An 11666-nucleotide genomic window follows, 5' to 3' on the forward strand; every position below is an offset into this window, starting at 1 on the left:
CGACTTCCTCATCCTCCCGCTCCTGCTCCTCCACAGCTTGATCAATGACACGACGCAATACACGCTCCATAAAGAAGGCATAAGGTACCATGTCACTGATGGCGCCATGACCAGTTTGTTGATCTCCTCAAATGGCCGCAGAAGTCTGCATAAGTCGCGCATGAGCAGCCACTGGCGCGGTGAAAAAACCCCCAGCTCCCCAGAACCGGTTCTGCCGCAGAGTTCATACAGGTAGACGTTAACTGCACGTTTCTGCTGGAGCAGCCTATCAAGCATATAGAAGGTTGAGTTCCATCGCGTCGGGCAATCGCAAATAAGACGTCTGACCGGCAGATTGTGTCGCCACTGAATGTCAGCAAGGCGAGCCATGGCCGTGTAAGATCTTCTGAAATGGGCCGAGATTTTCCTTGCCTGTCGCAAGATGTCCTGGACCCCAGGGTATTTGACAAGGAATCGCTGCACGACCAAGTTTAAGACGTGTGCCATGCATGGCACGTGCGTGATTTTGCCCTGTTTCAATGCGCTAAGCAGATTGGCACCGTTGTCACACACCACTTTACCAACTGTCAAATTGAGCGGTGTTAGCCACTGATCTGCCTGTGAACGCAAAGCTGAAAGGAGTGCCGGGCCAGTGTGGCTCTTGGCTTCCAGGCACAACAGACGCAGCACGGCATGGCAACGTCTCACCTGGCATGTCGAATAGGTTCTGGGGAGCTTGGGCGGTGCAGCGGAAGAGACGCTAGCAGCGGAAAAGGAGGAGGCAGCTGAGGAGGAGAGGGAGGAGGATGGAGTAGGAGAAGGAGGATAAGAAGAGTCAGGCCTGCATGCAATCCGTGGCGGTAAAACCAAATCTACACGGGTGCCACGGGTTACATGCTTGACGGCCGTCAGAAGGTTCACCCAGTGGGCAGTAAAAGTGATATACCTTCCCTGCCGTGTTTGCTAGACCACGTGTCTGTGGTCAGATGTATCTTGGCACCGACACTGTGTGCCAGAGATACATTCACTTGCCGCTGAACATGGCCATATAGCTCTGGGAAGCCCTTCTCTGAGAAATACTTCCTTCCTGGGACCTTCCATTGTGGTGTTCCAATGGCCACAAATTTGCGAAAGGCCTCCGAGTCCACCAGTTTATATGGCAGTAGTTGGCGGGCTATGAGTTCTGACAAGCCAGCTGTCAACCGTTGGGCAAGAGGGTTATCCGGCGTCATCATTTTTTTACGCTCGAACATTAGGCCCACGGAAGCCTGCCTTTTTGCAGAAAAACGTGAGCTTGGCGTGATGGAAGGTGGAGTGGAGGACAATTGTGAGGAGAGAGGAGAAGGAGAAGTAGAAGACGAGGCTGGACGGTGAGAGCCTGGAGTGTGGCTTTGTGTGTTCCGTTGCTCCCACTCGGCTCGGTGATGGCTGCTCATGTGCCTTCTTACCGCGACTAATGCGTTGACTGCAAAGATTGCAGATGGCAACGCTATTGTCAGCAGCGGACACGTTAAAAAAAGCCCACACTGCGGAGCCATGTGCCGGTGTCCTGGGAGCGCCAGATGTGACCGTACATGGTCGATGACTCGCTCCTGATACATTTGCAGTCTGCTTTGTCCCTCCTGTGCAATGTAAGTTATTCCTGCTTCTCCTCCCTATCTGCTGGTCCATATCTCCCTCTGAACTCCCCTCCTCTTCCTCTCTTGTGGGCACCCACGTGACATCACTAGACACGTCATCATCAACGTCACCTTCCCCACCGCTATAAGTAGAGATCTCGGAGTAGGCAGCAACACCGGGGACCAACCTCCTCCTTGGGCTGATCTGGGTACTGTCATCAGACTGCTGAGTAGCGGTTGTTGCTACCTCCTCTTCCTGATCCAATACCAAGAGTGGCTGCGCATCAGAAATGTCTTGATATGGATCGGAAAATAATTCCAGTGACTCAAGCGGAAGGTATGTGGTGGTGGTGGTTGTGGTGGTGTTGTTGGTGGTAGTGTCTTTGGGGGTGCACATAGCAGAGAGTGAAGAAGAGGGTGCAGATCGAGAGGATGAGGAGGGTGCAGAAGAGTAAGGCTGAGCGAGCCACTCAACCAAGTCTGGTGCGTCCTTTAAAGTAATTGAACGCACCTTCTGCAACTTCCCACTTTGGCTCAAGCCTGTTGCTCCTGCCCTACCCCTACCACCCCTGCGGAAGGGCCTGCCTCTTCCTCTGCCTGTCATTTTTTAAATGACCCTGTGACAAAACTCTCAGTCCCTATACTGATAAAGGACTGCCGCAGTATAGGGCAGCGGTCAGCAGTAGTGCACCTCAACCCTATGTATTGTAGACCGATACCAGTCCTTATAGAATGGTAGACTGTACCTCACTCAACCCTATGTACTGTAGCACCCTAGACAGACCAAGTTACCAGTCCTTATAAGGACTTTTGTGGACCAAGTAGGTTGTATATGAGCGATTAGCAGACTGTACGTCAGTCCGAATACCGATGAAGGACTGCTGCAGTATAGGGCTGCGGTCAGCAGTAGTGCACCTCAACCCTATGTACTGTGGACCTATACCAGTCCTTATAGAATGGCAGACTGTACCTCACTCAACCCTATGTACGGTAGCACCCTAGACAGACCAAGTTACCAGTCCTTATAAGGACTTTTGTGGACCAAGTAGGTTGTATATGAGCGATTAGCAGACTGTACGTCAGTCCGAATACCGATGAAGGACTGCTGCAGTATAGGGCTGCGGTCAGCAGTAGTGCACCTCAACCCTATGTATTGTAGACCGATACCAGTCCTTATAGAATGGTAGACTGTACCTCACTCAACCCTATGTACTGTAGCACCCTAGACAGACCAAGTTACCAGTCCTTATAAGGACTTTTGTGGACCAAGTAGGTTGTATATGAGCGATTAGCAGACTGTACGTCAGTCCGAATACCGATGAAGGACTGCTGCAGTATAGGGCTGCGGTCAGCAGTAGTGCACCTCAACCCTATGTACTGTGGACCTATACCAGTCCTTATAGAATGGCAGACTGTACCTCACTCAACCCTATGTACGGTAGCACCCTAGACAGACCAAGTTACCAGTCCTTATAAGGACTTTTGTGGACCAAGTAGGTTGTATATGAGCGATTAGCAGACTGTACGTCAGTCCGAATACCGATGAAGGACTGCTGCAGTATAGGGCAGCGGCGTGCAGTAGTGCACCTCAACCCTATGTATTGTAGACCGATACCAGTCCTTATAGAATGGTAGACTGTACCTCACTCAACCCTATGTACTGTAGCACCCTATACCTTACCAGTCCTTATAAGGACTTTTGTGGACCAAGTAGGTTGTGTGTGAGTGATTAGCAGACTGTACGTCAGTCCCTATACCGATGAAGGACTGCTGCAGTATAGGGCAGCGGTCAGCAGTAGTGCACCTCAACCCTATGTATTTTGGACCTATACCAGTCCTTATAGAATAGCAGACTGTACCTCACTCAACCCTATGTACTATAGCACCCTACACCAGGTTATTACCAGTCCTTATAAGGAGCTTTGTGGAACAAGTAGGTTGTGAATGATTAGCAGACTGCAGCAGAAGGGCAGCAGTCAAGTATAATATTCTTTCTATATTTGGAAGAAAGAATATTATACGTGTACAAGCCTATTACCATACCACTGATACCAGTCCTGAAAAGAACCTTTGTGGAACTAATAGTAACAGCTACTGTTTAAACTGACCCTCACTGCCTGACACACTGCTTCCTTCCTGTCCCTATATAAACTGACAAAACAGAGGCTACTGGAACAATAACTGGAATAGCACTTTTGTGGACCTGATAGTAACAGCTAATGATGACTAAACTGACTGTCCCTGTAGCACACACCGTCCTGTCCCTTTCTCTAAACTGACAAAAGACACTCAGGCTGCTGCAACAATCAGTAGCACAGCAAACCTATATACACCTAACACCTATACCAGTCCTGAAAAGAACTTTTGTGTACCAAATAGCTAGAGATTTATCTCTCCCTGCTCCACACAGCAACCTTTCCCTATAGTGACAGAAGAAAGAATGTAAAATGGCCGCCGGATCGGGTGTATTTATAAGTTAGGGGGAATGTCCAAGTGTCCATGTGCTGTAATGTCTCAATTGGCTGTCCTGTACCCCATGATGGATGTGTCATCAGGTCAAAGTTCTTTTACACAGTAAAAACACGGAAGTCCGCCGGGCGAACGGCACCAATAGTCCGCCGAACGGGCGGACAGCGAACAGCCGAAATTCGCCGCAAAACGGCCGCTGGGCGATCCGTTCGGCCATCACTAGTAAGGAGGACTTATGGGGACACCAGATGTAAGGACTGAAGGGGACACCGGATGTTAGGAGGACTGATGGGGACACCAGTTGTTAGGAGGACTGATGGGGACACCAGATGTTAGGAGGACCGATGGGGACACCAGATGTTAGGAGGACCGATGGGGACACCGGATGTTAGGAGGACTGATGGGGACACCGGATGTTAGGAGGACTGATGGGGACACACCGGATGTAAGGAGGACTGATGGGGACACCAGATGTAAGGAGGACCGATGGGGACACCAAATGTTAGGATGACTTATGGGGACACCAGATGTAAGGACTGATGGGGACACCAGAAGTTAGGAGGACTGATGGGGACACCAGATGTTAGGAGGACTGATGGGGACACCAGATATTAGGAGGACTGATGGGGACACCAGTTGTTAGGAGGACCGATGGGGACACCAGATGTTAGGAGGACCGATGGGGACACCAGATGTAAGGAGGACCGATGGGGACACCAGATGTTAGGAGGACCGATGGGGACACCAGATGTTAGGAGGACCGATGGGGACACCAGATGTTAGGAGGACCGATAGGGACACTGGATGTAAGGACTGATGGGGACACCAGATGTTAGGAGGACCGATAGGGACACTGGATGTAAGGACTGATGGGGACACTGGATGTTAGGAGGACCGATGGGAACACCGGATGTAAGAAGGACTGATGGGGACACTGGATGTTAGGAGGACCGATGGGAACACTGGATGTAAGAAGGACTGATGGGGACACTGGACGTAAGGAGGACTGATGGGGACACCAGACGTAAGGAGGACTGATGGGGACACCAGATGTTAGGAGGACTGATGGGGACACCAGATGTAAGGAGGACTGATGGGGACACCAGATGTAAGGAGGGGGGAACCCACGCTGTTTTGATGATGATGAATGATTTTTATGTATATTGCTGGGATCTGGCAATACATTACAGCCTCGAGCAATTTTGAATGACATTGTTTCCTTTAGAAATGTCATTTTGCTGCAGTACTGTTCTAAACATGGGGAAAATGTGCTACTTTACAGGCAGACTTATGCCCCGTACACACGAGCGGACTTTTCGACATCCAAACTCCGACGGACTGAGTCCGTCAGACTATCCGATCGTGTGTGGGGCTGCAACGGACTTTAGCTTCGCAAAAGTCTGACGGACTTTAGAAATGAAGCATGCTTCAAATTTTCCCGACGGAACTCCGCCGGACCCGGTCCCCTTCGAAAAATTCGCTCGTGTGTGTGCTACTCCGACGGACTAAAACCGACGCTAGGGCAGCTATTGGCTACTGGCTATGAACTTCCTACGTCGAATCCAGTCGTACGTCATCACGTTCGACTCCGTCGGAGTTTGGTGTGATGGTGTGTGGTCAAGTCCGTTCGGTCGAAAAGTCCGCCAGAACTCTGTCGAAACTCCGGCGGAACTCCTTTGGAGGTCTGTCAGACTTAATCCCTCTCGTGTGTACGGGGCATAAGGGAACCCTTAAGGAATGATATTTAAAGGAATATTTAATTTTTATTGTTTCACTTTAAGCATTATTAGAATCACTGCTCCTAAATAAAAACAAAAAACGGCCATTTTAAAAACGTTTTTTTGCATTGATCCATGTCCCCTGGGGCAGGACCCGGGTCCCCAAACACTTTTTATGGCAATAACTTGCATATATCGTGTCCCATAGACTTCACTGGTGTTCACACAAATGTTCTGTCTGTACCCAAGTTCTAATGCGATGCGATCCGGGGGTGTTCCGCTCATCCCTAATGTGAGGCAATGTGGATTGGATGACGGTGTTACTATGTGATGTGATTGATACATTTGTCACCTTGTGAGTATAATAATTACCACTTTTTCTATGAATAAAGCGATGGTTTTAGGGTGAGGCACTAGGCCTGGGCGCCCGCTCTGTCTTTTTATGGTTGCACGTGGAAGGAGATTGCACAATACAGGAAAAGAATTTCCAAGCAGATTTACCAACTATCCAGCAATAAAACAAAAACGAATTGTCCCGTCTAACAATTCAGAGGAGACTTTTGTTGCTCTCATTTCCAAATCTATGTGGAAGGTGCAGCGCCCCCCCAAGGCTTCTCTGTGAAGTGCGGCCCTAACTCTATATATATGTTTAGTTGCAGGTTTGTCCCTACATAGGATTGTTACTCTTTATTGCTTTCACTAAATATCCTATAAAGAGATCCAGTCACAACCTTCCAATTTACGTGATTTCCCTAAAACATAAATGTATTTTATTTATCACATGTATATCTATAATGCCGACAATTTACACATTTATATTGTACATTCATATCAGCCCTCTCGGAACTTACCATCTAAAACCGGCCACAGAAGGATTGAACCTCGACTGCTTCAACAGGGACAGGGCTGAGATTCAATCCATCCACGGGCAGGCTGGTTGTACTGAAATCCATCGACTTCAGCACACCCAGCCTGCTGGATTTTTTTCATGCGATCGCAGCCAGTGGCTATGGCTGCCAGCAGTGATCATTCTGTTCTGCTAGCGGGATAAGCTCCCCGCTGGCGGAACACAATATCACTATGGGAGGGATTTCCCCCTCTGTGTTGATGGGGGGAATCAAGCAAGTTTCTTTCTGTCCCCCCCATTGTGGAAGGAGAGAAAATGACACAATCTATGTGCTGCTAAAGTCCCCAACGTTGGCCATAGATGATCGCTTTTATTTGTCAATCAGCCAGCGATCAGGTTTTCAAAAAAACAAAATGGAATACCCATCCCCCTCTGTTCACATAAAAAAAACCCTAAAGAAACAGTTCTATAGAAATGTAACAAAACCACACCGACAAATATAATTAAGTTATGACATTTTATTAAAATATCAAATAAAAAATCACACAGAAGAGACTAAATTGCAAATGTATAAAACACTATGCAGTAAGAGGCACTGCCACCCTTGGGGGTAGATGAATGGGTGCAGCGGAGCCTAAGAAGAAGCATTTCCACCCTTGGGGTAGATAAGTGCAGTTTGGTGGGGCCTTAGAGAAGCACCAGTATGCTGGGTGTTGGGGAGTGAGGGCAGATGAAACTTGGGGGGAAGCTCTTCTGCCCACACTCACCCCATACCCAGGGTGGTAGCATTCACTTTTGGTGGTAGTTGAGACAGGCAGTGGAGCCTGATCAGAGGCATTTCCACCACTTGGTGGTAGATGAGTGCAGTTTTTTGGGGCCTGGGGGGGAAGCACCAGTATGCTGGGTGTTGGGGAGTGAGGGCAGATGAAACTTGGGGGGAAGCTCTTCTGCCCACACTCACCCCATACCCAGGGTGGTAGCATTCACTTTTGGGGGTAGATGAGTGGGTGTAGTGGAGCCTGATCAGAGGCATTTCCACCACTTGGCGGTAGATGAGTGCAGTTTTTTGGGGCCTGAGGGAAGCACCAGTACGCTGGGTGTTGGGGAGTGAGGGCAGATGAAACTTGGGGGGAAGCTCAACTGCTCACACTCACCCCCTACCCAGGGTGGTAGCATTCACTTTTGGTGGTAGATGAGTGGGTGTAGTGGAGCCTGATCAGAGGCATTTCCACTCTTGGGGGTAGATTAATGCAGTTTGGTGGGGCCTGAGGGAAGCACCAACATGCTGGGTGTTGGGGAGTGAGGGCAGATGAAACTTGGGGGGAAGCTCTTCTGCCCACACTCACCCCATACCCAGGGTGGTAGCATTCACTTTTGGTGGTAGTTGAGACAGGCAGTGGAGCCTGATCAGAGGCATTTCCACCACTTGGTGGTAGATTAGTGCAGTTTGGTGGGGCCTTAGAGAAGCACCAACATGCTGGGTGTTGGGGAGTGAGGGCAGATGAAACTTGGGGGGGAAGCTCAACTGCCCACACTCACCCCATACCCAGGGTGGTAGCATTCACTTTTGGGGGTAGATGAGTGGGTGTAGTGGAGCCTGATCAGAGGCATTTCCACCCTTGGGGGGGTAGATTAGTGCAGTTTGGTGGGGCCTGAGGGAAGCACCAACATGCTGGGTGTTGGGGAGTGAGGGCAGATGAAACTTGGGGGGAAGCTCTTCTGCCCACACTCACCCTATACCCAGGGTGATAGCATTCACTTTTGGTGGTAGTTGAGACAGGCAGTGGAGCCTGATCAGAGGCATTTCCACCCTTGGGGGGGTAGATTAGTGCAGTTTGGTGGGGCCTGAGGGAAGCACCAACATGCTGGGTGTTGGGGAGTGAGGGCAGATGAAACTTGGGGGGAAGCTCTTCTGCCCACACTCACCCCATACCCAGGGTGGTAGCATTCACTTTTGGTGGTAGTTGAGACAGGCAGTGGAGCCTGATTAGAGGCATTTCCACCAAATGGTGGTAGATGAGTGCAGTTTTTTGGGGCCTGGGGGGGAAGCACCAGTACGCTGGGTGTTGGGGAGTGAGGGCAGATGAAACTTGGGGGGAAGCTCTTCTGCCCACACTCACCCTATACCCAGGGTGGTAGCATTCACTTTTGGGGGTAGATGAGTGGGTGTAGTGGAGCCTGATCAGAGGCATTTTCACTCTTGGGGTAGATTAGTGCAGTTTGGTGGGGCCTGAGGGAAGCACCAACATGCTGGGTGTTGGGGAGTGAGGGCAGATGAAACTTGGGGGGAAGCTCAACTGCCCACACTCACCCCATACCCAGGGTGGTAGCATTCACTTTTGGTGGTAGTTGAGACAGGCAGTGGAGCCTGATCAGAGGCATTTCCACCACTTGGTGGTAGATGAGTGCAGTTTTTTGGGGCCTGGGGGGGAAGCACCAGTATGCTGGGTGTTGGGGAGTGAGGGCAGATGAAACTTGGGGGGAAGCTCAACTGCCCACACTCACCCCATACCCAGGGTGGTAGCATTCACTTTTGGTGGTAGTTGAGACAGGCAGTGGAGCCTGATCAGAGGCATTTCCACCCTTGGGGGGGTAGATTAGTGCAGTTTGGTGGGGCCTGAGGGAAGCACCAACATGCTGGGTGTTGGGGAGTGAGGGCAGATGAAACTTGGGGGGAAGCTCTTCTGCCCACACTCACCCTATACCCAGGGTGGTAGCATTCACTTTTGGGGGTAGATGAGTGGGTGTAGTGGAGCCTGATCAGAGGCATTTCCACTCTTGGGGTAGATTAGTGCAGTTTGGTGGGGCCTGAGGGAAGCACCAACATGCTGGGTGTTGGGGAGTGAGGGCAGATGAAACTTGGGGGGAAGCTCAACTGCCCACGCTCAGCCCATACCCAGGGTGGTAGCATTCACTTTTGGTGGTAGTTGAGACAGGCAGTGGAGCCTGATCAGAGGCATTTCCACCAAATGGTGGTAGATGAGTGCAGTTTTTTGGGGCCTGGGGGGGGAAGCACCAGTACGCTGGGTGTTGGGGAGTGAGGGCAGATGAAACTTGGGGGGAAGCTCTTCTGCCCACACTCACCCTATACCCAGGGTGGTAGCATTCACTTTTGGTGGTAGTTGAGACAGGCACTGGAGCCTGATCAGAGGCATTTCCACCACTTGGTGGTAGATGAGTGCAGTTTTTTGGGGCCTGGGGGGGAAGGACCAGTACGCTGGGTGTTGGGGAGTGAGGGCAGATGAAACTTGGGGGGAAGCTCTTCTGCCCACACTCACCCCATACCCAGGGTGGTAGCACCCCCCTCTTAGTGGTAGGTGAGGCAGGTAGAGCCTGATTAGAGGCATTTCCACTCTTGGTGGTAGATAAGTGCAGTTTGGTGGGGCCTGAGGGAAGCACCAACATGCTGGGTGTTGGGGAGTGAGGGCAGATGAAACTTGGGGGGAAGCTCTTCTGCCCACGCTCGCCCCATACCCAGGGTGGTAGCATTCACTTTTGGTGGTAGTTGAGACAGGCAGCGGAGCCTGATCAGAGGCATTTCCACCACTTGGTGGTAGAGGAGTGCAGTTTTTTGGGGCCTGGGGGGGGAAGCACCAGTACGCTGGGTGTTGGGGAGTGAGGGCAGATGAAACTTGGGGGGAAGCTCTTCTGCCCACACTCACCCCATACCCAGGGTGGTAGCACCCCCCTCTTAGTGGTAGGTGAGGCAGGTAGAGCCTGATTAGAGGCATTGCTACCCTTGGTTGTAGATGGGTGTATTGGGGCCTGAGAGGCATTGCCACCCTTGGGGGTAGATGAGTGGGTGTAGCGGAGCCTGAGAGGCATTGCCACCCTTGGGGGTAGATGAGTGGGTGTAGCGGAGCCTGAGAGGCATTGCCACCCTTGAGGGTAGATGAGTGGGTGTAGCGGAGCCTGAGAGGCATTGCCACCCGTTTTGGGTCTGGGGAGGGGCAGTTGATCTAGAGGAAGGCGAAAACCCCCAGCATAGCATGAGCCAATGTGCTACAGCTGGGGGAAAAATTCCTTCCTGACCCCTCCGAGAGGCGATCGGCTATTCCCTGGATCATCACCCACACAGGTAGGTGGGGCATGGGGTAAGGAGGGGGTGGGCAATTGGAGCCACACCCTCGGTGGTAGGTGGGTGGGGATGTCAGTGTGTGGATAGCGGGGGAGGAGGGACCATCCCCCACACAGAGCTCTGGGGGAGGAGCCATTGGACTACAGCCGGGTCACGTGGTGTCTGTGTGTCGGGGAACCTGCTGCCTCTGCTCAGGATCTGAGGAACTACAACTCCCAGCATGCACTGTGTAAGTGACGGGGGTTCAGCTCCCGGCCTGGAATAAGACGCTGTGGGACTACATATCCCAGCATGATTTTCTCTATGGAGATATTACAGGTGCCAGTGATCTCTACATACCCCAGTCCGCTCCCCTCCCCCTCCCCAGGGGGAATTGCACCGCCTCCAGCCCCCCCTCCCCACTCATCTCCCAACACCCATTCTTCCCCCCTCAGGCCCAACCCGCCCACCTCTAACCCGGGGGGGTAAGAGACCCACCACCGCTTGTGGGAGATGAATGCGGGGTGCGATTACGCCTGAGGAGGGGGAGGGGGGAAGGCTGGGGTATGTAGAGATTGCTGGCACTTGTAGTACATCTATAGAAGAAATCATGCTGGGATATGTACCCCCATTGCTTACACAGTGCATGCTGGGAGTTGTAGTTCCTCAGATCCTGAGCAGAGGCAGCAGGTTCCCGATACACAGACACCACGTGACCCCGCTGTAGTCCAATGGCTCCTCACCCAGAACTCTGCACTGTAGATGTTTCCCCCTCGGTGTTCTCCGCAATCTAACGAATCCGCCCTCCCCCTCAGCTATATATATATCCGCTCAGGCCACGCCTACTGCTGACGTCACAGGCTAACGGCTCTAGCTATGCACGCGTCAGTTGGAACAAAGCCACGTGATGGCAGTGTGAGACGTTCCCGCCTCCCCGCTCAGTCCACGCCCATCCCATGCACTGGTCACGCCCCTCC

The sequence above is a fragment of the Lithobates pipiens genome, unplaced genomic scaffold (assembly GCF_037356315.1).
Source record: "Lithobates pipiens isolate NorthernLeopardFrog02 unplaced genomic scaffold, aLitPip1_a1.2 Scaffold_56, whole genome shotgun sequence".
NCBI classification, from domain to species: Eukaryota; Metazoa; Chordata; class Amphibia; order Anura; family Ranidae; genus Lithobates; species Lithobates pipiens.